This window comes from Haemaphysalis longicornis, unplaced genomic scaffold (assembly GCF_048455015.1).
Source record: "Haemaphysalis longicornis isolate Haplotype H1 unplaced genomic scaffold, Haemaphysalis longicornis Haplotype H1 scaffold_4, whole genome shotgun sequence".
In the NCBI taxonomy this organism is placed as follows: Eukaryota; Metazoa; Arthropoda; class Arachnida; order Ixodida; family Ixodidae; genus Haemaphysalis; species Haemaphysalis longicornis.
In genome coordinates, this window is record NW_027526361.1 from 210,151,640 (window position 1) to 210,160,570 (window position 8,931).

An 8,931-nucleotide genomic window follows, 5' to 3' on the forward strand; every position below is an offset into this window, starting at 1 on the left:
GCCGCCAGGAGAGATCCGAACCCACGACCTCCAGAATACTAGTCTGGTGCGATAACCACTACGCTACCGGCGGGGCTACATTAGCCTCCACTTTCTGAGGTATTTATGTTCAGGTGTTATGGTTTCCTGCACTTGGGGGTGGTAGCCAGCGCCACTCGGACTACTCAGGGTGAAGGGGACCTTCTTTCCTCCCCAGGCCGTGACTCGAGCGTCGACGACATGTCGAGAGTAGTCAACCAGCGTTAAACCCTCTTAAGCTCCCAATGGCACCAAGACTGCCAGAAAAGAGGCCATCGCTATGCATGTAGCGAATCAGATATGAATTGAGGGGCTCCTTGAAAATAAGACAGAAATAAGAATTGGCAGTCAAGAAGACCTCGCAAAGCAAAGGGGAGGATGTAGTAGCTGAAGATAAAGAATTTGGAAAAAAATGAAGGCTGAGAAAAAATGCCCGCCAGGTGGGATCCGATCCCACGACCTCCAGAATAGCAGTCTGGTTGGATAACCACTACGCTACCGGCGGGGTACTTTAGCCTCCACTTTCTGGGGTATTTATGTTCAGGTGTTATTGTTTCCTGCACTTGGGGGTGGTAGCCAGCGCCACTCGGACTACTAAGGGTGAAGGGGACCTTCTTTTTAACCCCCAGGCCGTGACCCGAGCGTCTACGACATGTCGAGAGTGGTCAACCAGCGTTGAACCCTCTTAAGCTCCCTAGGGCACCAAGACTGCCAGAACAGGGGCCCTCGCTGTGCATGTAGCGAATCCGAATAGGAAATGAGGGGCTCGTTGAAAATAAGACAGAAAAAAGAATTGGCAATCAAGAAGACCTCGGAAAGCAAAGGGGAGGATGTAGTAGCTCAAGATAAAGAATTTGGAAAATAAGAAAGTGGAGAAAAAAATAGCCGCCAGGAGGGATCCGAACCCACGACCTCCAGAATACCAGTCTGGTGCGATAACCACTACGCTACCGGTGGGGCAACTTTCGCCTCCACTTTCTGGGGTATTTATGTTCAGGTGTTTTTGTTTCCTGCACTTGGGGCTGGTAGCCAGCGCCACTCGGACTACTCGGGGTGAAGGGGACCTTCTTTTTAACCCCCGGGCCGTGACTCGAGCGTCTACGACATGTTGAGAGTGGTCAACCAGCGTTGAACCCTCTTAAGCTCCCTATGGCACCAAGACTGCCAGACCTGAGGCCCTCGCTATATGTAGCGAATCCGATTAGGAAATGAGGGGCTCGTTGAAAATAAGACAGAAAAAAGAATTGGCAATCAAGAAGACCTCGGAAAGCAAAGGGGAGGATGTAGTAGCTCAAGAAAAAGAATTTGGAAAATAAGAAAGTGGAGAAAAAAAAAATGCCCGCCAGGTGGGATCCGAGCCCACGACCTCCAGAATAGCAGTCTGGTTGGATAACGACTACGCTACCGGCGGGGTACTTTAGCCTCCACTTTCTGGGGTATTTATGTTCAGGTGTTATTGTTTCCTGCACTTGGGGGTGGTAGCCAGCACCACTCGGACTACTAAGGGTGAAGGGGACCTTCTTTTTAACCCCCAGGCCGTGACTCGAGCGTCTACGACTTGTCGAGTGGCCAACCAGCGTTCAACCCTCTTCAGCTCCCTATGGCACCAAGACTGCCAGAACAGAGGCCCTCGCTATGCGTGTAGCGAATCCGAATAGGAAATGAGGGGCTCGTTGAAAATAAGACAGAAATACGAATTGGCAATCAAGAAGAGCTCGGAAAGCAAAGGGGAAGATGTAGTAGCTCGAGATAAAGAATTTGGAAAATAAGAAAGTGGAGAAAAAATGCCCGCCAGGTGGGATCCGAAACCACGATCTCCAGAATACCGGCCTGGTGCGATAACCACTACGCTACTGGCGGGGCTACTTTAGCCTTAACTTTCTGGGGTATATATGTTCAGGTGTTATGGTTTCCTACACTTGGGGGTGGTAGCCAGCGCCACTCGGACTACTCAGGGTGAAGGGGACCTTCTTTTTAACCCCCAGGCCGTGCCTCGAGCGTCGACGACATGTCGAGAGTGGTAGACCAGCGTTGAAACCTCTTAAGCTTCCTATGGCACCAAGACTCCAGAACTGAGGCCCTCGTTATGCATGTAGTGAATCCGAAAGGAAATGAGGGGCTCGTTGAAAATAATACAGAAAAAAGAATTGGCAATCAAGAAGACCTCGGAAAGCAAAGGGGAGGATGTAGTAGCTCAAGATAAAGAATTTGGAAAAATAAAGTGGAGAAAAAAATAGCCGCCACGAGGGATCCGAACCCACGACCTCCAGAATACCAGTCTGGTGCGATAACCACTACACTACCGGCGGGGCTACTTTCGCCTCCACTTTCTGTGGTATTTATGTTCAGGTGTTTTTGTTTCCTGCGCTTGGGGGTGGTAGCCAGCGCCACTCGGACTACTCGGGGTGAAGGGGACCTTCTTTTTAACCGCCGGGCTGTGACTCGAGCGTCTACGATATGTCGAGAGTGGTCAAGCAGCGTTGAACCCTCTTAATCTCCCTATGGCACCAAGACTGCCAGAACAAAGGCCCTCGCTGTGCATCTAGCGAATCCGAATAGGAAATGAGGGGCTCGTTTAAAATAAGACAGAAATAAGAATTGGCAATCAAGAAGACCTCGGAAAGCAAAGGGGAAGATGAAGTAGCTCAAGATAAAGAATTTAGAAAATAAGAAAGTGGAGAAAAAAAATAGCCGCCAGGAGGGATCCGAACCCACGACCTCCAGAATACCAGTCTGGTGCGATAACCACTACGCTACTGGCGGGGCTACTTTCGCCGCCACTTTCTGGGTTATTTACGTTCAGGTGTTTTTGTTTCCTGCGCTTGGGGCTGGTAGCCAGCGCCACTCGGACTACTCGGGGTGAAGGGGACCTTCTTTTTAACCGCCGGGCTGTGACTCGAGCGTCTACAATATGTCGAGAGTGGTCAAGCAGCGTTGAACCCTCTTAATCTCCCTATGGCACCAAGACTGCCAGAACAGAGGCCCTCGCTATGCATGTAGCGAATCAGATATGAATTGGGGGGCTCGTTGAAAATAAAACAGAAATAACAATTTGCAGTCAAGAATACCTCGGAAAGCAAAGGGAAGGATGTTGTAGATGAAGATAAAGAATTTGGAAAATAGGAAAGCTGAGAAAAAATGCCCGCCAGGTGGGATCCGAACCCACGACCTTCAGAATACTGGTCTGGTGTGATAACCACTAAACTACCAGCGGGGCTACTTTAGCCTCCAATTTCTGGGGTATTTATGTTCAGGTCTTTTGTGTTTCCTGCGCTTGGGGCTGGTAGCCAGCGCCACTCGGACTACTCGGTATGAAGGGGACCTTCTTTTTATCCCTCGGGCCGTGACTCGAGCGTCTACAATATGTCGAGAGTGGTCGACCAGCGTTGAATCCTCTTAAGCACCCTATGGCACCAAGACTGCCAGAACAGAGGCCCACGCTATGCATGTAGCGAATCAGAATAGGAAATTAGGGGCTAGATGAAAATAAGAAAGAAATAAGAATTGGCAGTCAAGAATACCTCGGAAAGCAAAGGGGAGGATGTAGTAGCTGAAGATAAAGAATTTGGAAAATAAGAAAGTGGAGAAAAAATGCCCGCCAGGTGGAATCTCAACCCACGACCTCCAGAATACCAGTCTGGTGCGATAACCACTACGCTACCGGCATGGTGACTTTAGCCTCCACTTTCTGAGGTATTTATGTTCAGGCGTTTTTGTTTCCTGCGCTTGGGGTGGTAGCCAGCGCCACTCTGACTACTCGGGGTGAAGGGGACCTTCTTTGTAACCCCCGGGCCGTGACTCGAGCGTCTACGACATGTCGACAGTGGCCAACCAGCGTTGAACCCTCTTAATCTCCCTATGGCACCAAGACTGCCAGAACAGAGGCCCTCGCTGTGCATGTAGCGAATACGAATAGGAAATGAGGGGCTCGTTTAAAATAAGACAGAAATAAGAATTGGCAATCAAGAAGACCTCGGAAAGCAAAGGGGAAGATGAAGTAGCTCAAGATAAAGAATTTAGAAAATAAGAAAGTGGAGAAAAAAAATAGCCGCCAGGAGGGATCCGAACCCACGACCTCCAGAATACCAGTCTGGTGCGATAACCACTACGCTACTGGCGGGGCTACTTTCGCCTCCACTTTCTGGGTTATTTACGTTCAGGTGTTTTTGTTTCCTGCGCTTAGGGCTGGTAGCCAGCGCCACTCGGACTACTCGGGGTGAAGGGGACCTTCTTTTTAACCGCCGGGCTGTGACTCGAGCGTCTACAATATGTCGAGAGTGGTCAAGCAGCGTTGAACCCTCTTAATCTCCCTATGGCACCAAGACTGCCAGAACAGAGGCCCTCGCTATGCATGTAGCGAATCAGATATGAATTGGGGGGCTCGTTGAAAATAAAACAGAAATAACAATTTGCAGTCAAGAATACCTCGGAAAGCAAAGGGAAGGATGTTGTAGATGAAGATAAAGAATTTGGAAAATAGGAAAGCTGAGAAAAAATGCCCGCCAGGTGGGATCCGAACCCACGACCTTCAGAATACTGGTCTGGTGTGATAACCACTAAACTACCAGCGGGGCTACTTTAGCCTCCAATTTCTGGGGTATTTATGTTCAGGTCTTTTGTGTTTCCTGCGCTTGGGGCTGGTAGCCAGCGCCACTCGGACTACTCGGTATGAAGGGGACCTTCTTTTTATCCCTCGGGCCGTGACTCGAGCGTCTACAATATGTCGAGAGTGGTCGACCAGCGTTGAATCCTCTTAAGCACCCTATGGCACCAAGACTGCCAGAACAGAGGCCCACGCTATGCATGTAGCGAATCAGAATAGGAAATTAGGGGCTAGATGAAAATAAGAAAGAAATAAGAATTGGCAGTCAAGAATACCTCGGAAAGCAAAGGGGAGGATGTAGTAGCTGAAGATAAAGAATTTGGAAAATAAGAAAGTGGAGAAAAAATGCCCGCCAGGTGGAATCTCAACCCACGACCTCCAGAATACCAGTCTGGTGCGATAACCACTACGCTACCGGCATGGTGACTTTAGCCTCCACTTTCTGAGGTATTTATGTTCAGGTGTTTTTGTTTCCTGCGCTTGGGGTGGTAGCCAGCGCCACTCTGACTACTCGGGGTGAAGGGGACCTTCTTTGTAACCCCCGGGCCGTGACTCGAGCGTCTACGACATGTCGACAGTGGCCAACCAGCGTTGAACCCTCTTAATCTCCCTATGGCACCAAGACTGCCAGAACAGAGGCCCTCGCTGTGCATGTAGCGAATACGAATAGGAAATGAGGGGCTCGTTTAAAATAAGACAGAAATAAGAATTGGCAATCAAGAAGACCTCGGAAAGCAAAGGGGAAGATGAAGTAGCTCAAGATAAAGAATTTAGAAAATAAGAAAGTGGAGAAAAAAAATAGCCGCCAGGAGGGATCCGAACCCACGACCTCCAGAATACCAGTCTGGTGCGATAACCACTACGCTACTGGCGGGGCTACTTTCGCCTCCACTTTCTGGGTTATTTACGTTCAGGTGTTTTTGTTTCCTGCGCTTAGGGCTGGTAGCCAGCGCCACTCGGACTACTCGGGGTGAAGGGGACCTTCTTTTTAACCGCCGGGCTGTGACTCGAGCGTCTACGATATGTCGAGAGTGGTCAAGCAGCGTTGAACCCTCTTAATCTCCCTATGGCACCAAGACTGCCAGAACAGAGGCCCTCGCTATGCATGTAGCGAATCAGATATGAATTGGGGGGCTCGTTGAAAATAAAACAGAAATAACAATTTGCAGTCAAGAATACCTCGGAAAGCAAAGGGAAGGATGTTGTAGATGAAGATAAAGAATTTGGAAAATAGGAAAGCTGAGAAAAAATGCCCGCCAGGTGGGATCCGAACCCACGACCTTCAGAATACTGGTCTGGTGTGATAACCACTAAACTACCAGCGGGGCTACTTTAGCCTCCAATTTCTGGGGTATTTATGTTCAGGTCTTTTGTGTTTCCTGCGCTTGGGGCTGGTAGCCAGCGCCACTCGGACTACTCGGTATGAAGGGGACCTTCTTTTTATCCCTCGGGCCGTGACTCGAGCGTCTACAATATGTCGAGAGTGGTCGACCAGCGTTGAATCCTCTTAAGCACCCTATGGCACCAAGACTGCCAGAACAGAGGCCCACGCTATGCATGTAGCGAATCAGAATAGGAAATTAGGGGCTAGTGGAAAATAAGAAAGAAATAAGAATTGGCAGTCAAGAATACCTCGGAAAGCAAAGGGGAGGATGTAGTAGCTGAAGATAAAGAATTTGGAAAATAAGAAAGTGGAGAAAAAATGCCCGCCAGGTGGAATCTCAACCCACGACCTCCAGAATACCAGTCTGGTGCGATAACCACTACGCTACCGGCATGGTGACTTTAGCCTCCACTTTCTGAGGTATTTATGTTCAGGTGTTTTAAGTGCAATGCACTTTATAAGCGACCCCAAACCATCCACCGCCGGCGGCGGCGGCGGCGGCGGCGTCGGCGGCGTCCGCAGTGCTCCTCTATATTTAAAAAAGAAACAGCATCCGGCGCCAGGTTTCGATCCGAGGACTTTGCGGCCGCAGCGCGACGCTCTACCGACCAAGCTACGGACGCGACGGTAATATCAGTGTTAGACGCGCCTTATATCTTTAACGCATTCAAACTACGTCGTCAGCGGCGTGCGTTGGCGACTCAGCGGCGTTATAGCGGCTTGCTAACTGCGTGGTGTACACGTGATACTACAAACCCGATGGAAGAGATGGAAGAGAAGGCGGCGAGGCGGTGGGCTGCGGGGGCCAAGCGCAAGCGCCGCAAGCGGGCCGACAACCGTGCATTCGCACTTTCACATTCTCCCCCTCGGGGAAATGCGGGGGAATTTTTTGTTTCCTGCGCTTGGGGTGGTAGCCAGCGCCACTCTGACTACTCGGGGTGAAGGGGACCTTCTTTGTAACCCCCGGGCCGTGACTCGAGCGTCTACGACATGTCGACAGTGGCCAACCAGCGTTGAACCCTCTTAATCTCCCTATGGCACCAAGACTGCCAGAACAGAGGCCCTCGCTGTGCATGTAGCGAATACGAATAGGAAATGAGGGGCTCGTTTAAAATAAGACAGAAATAAGAATTGGCAATCAAGAAGACCTCGGAAAGCAAAGGGGAAGATGAAGTAGCTCAAGATAAAGAATTTAGAAAATAAGAAAGTGGAGAAAAAAAATAGCCACCAGGAGGGATCCGAACCCACGACCTCCAGAATACCAGTCTGGTGCGATAACCACTACGCTACTGGCGGGGCTACTTTCGCCTCCACTTTCTGGGTTATTTACGTTCAGGTGTTTTTGTTTCCTGCGCTTGGGGCTGGTAGCCAGCGCCACTCGGACTACTCGGGGTGAAGGGGACCTTCTTTTTAACCGCCGGGCTGTGACTCGAGCGTCTACGATATGTCGAGAGTGGTCAAGCAGCGTTGAACCCTCTTAATCTCCCTATGGCACCAAGACTGCCAGAACAGAGGCCCTCGCTATGCATGTAGCGAATCAGATATGAATTGGGGGGCTCGTTGAAAATAAAACAGAAATAACAATTTGCAGTCAAGAATACCTCGGAAAGCAAAGGGAAGGATGTTGTAGATGAAGATAAAGAATTTGGAAAATAGGAAAGCTGAGAAAAAATGCCCGCCAGGTGGGATCCGAACCCACGACCTTCAGAATACTGGTCTGGTGTGATAACCACTAAACTACCAGCGGGGCTACTTTAGCCTCCAATTTCTGGGGTATTTATGTTCAGGTCTTTTGTGTTTCCTGCGCTTGGGGCTGGTAGCCAGCGCCACTCGGACTACTCGGTATGAAGGGGACCTTCTTTTTATCCCTCGGGCCGTGACTCGAGCGTCTACAATATGTCGAGAGTGGTCGACCAGCGTTGAATCCTCTTAAGCACCCTATGGCACCAAGACTGCCAGAACAGAGGCCCACGCTATGCATGTAGCGAATCAGAATAGGAAATTAGGGGCTAGATGAAAATAAGAAAGAAATAAGAATTGGCAGTCAAGAATACCTCGGAAAGCAAAGGGGAGGATGTAGTAGCTGAAGATAAAGAATTTGGAAAATAAGAAAGTGGAGAAAAAATGCCCGCCAGGTGGAATCTCAACCCACGACCTCCAGAATACCAGTCTGGTGCGATAACCACTACGCTACCGGCATGGTGACTTTAGCCTCCACTTTCTGAGGTATTTATGTTCAGGTGTTTTTGTTTCCTGCGCTTGGGGTGGTAGCCAGCGCCACTCTGACTACTCGGGGTGAAGGGGACCTTCTTTGTAACCCCCGGGCCGTGACTCGAGCGTCTACGACATGTCGACAGTGGCCAACCAGCGTTGAACCCTCTTAATCTCCCTATGGCACCAAGACTGCCAGAACAGAGGCCCTCGCTGTGCATGTAGCGAATACGAATAGGAAATGAGGGGCTCGTTTAAAATAAGACAGAAATAAGAATTGGCAATCAAGAAGACCTCGGAAAGCAAAGGGGAAGATGAAGTAGCTCAAGATAAAGAATTTAGAAAATAAGAAAGTGGAGAAAAAAAATAGCCGCCAGGAGGGATCCGAACCCACGACCTCCAGAATACCAGTCTGGTGCGATAACCACTACGCTACTGGCGGGGCTACTTTCGCCTCCACTTTCTGGGTTATTTACGTTCAGGTGTTTTTGTTTCCTGCGCTTGGGGCTGGTAGCCAGTGCCACTCGGACTACTCGGGGTGAAGGGGACCTTCTTTTTAAACCCCGGGCCGTGACTCGAGCGTCTACGACATGTCGAGAGTGGTCGACCAGCGTTGAACCTTCTTAAGCTTCCTATGGCACCTGACTGCCAGAACAGAGGCCCTCGCTCTGCAAGTAGCGAATCAGAATAGGAAATCAGGGGCTCGTTGAAAATA

The 8,931-nt window shown here is 49.8% G+C and overlaps 1 non-coding gene across 1 annotated transcript; it reads right to left on the reverse strand.

The window, feature by feature from the left end:
* Trnat-agu (transfer RNA threonine (anticodon AGU)) lies at positions 1-73 on the reverse strand. The gene has a single exon. It is a non-coding gene; the product is annotated as a tRNA-Thr (tRNA).
* Positions 74-8,931: the final 8,858 nt, after the last annotated feature.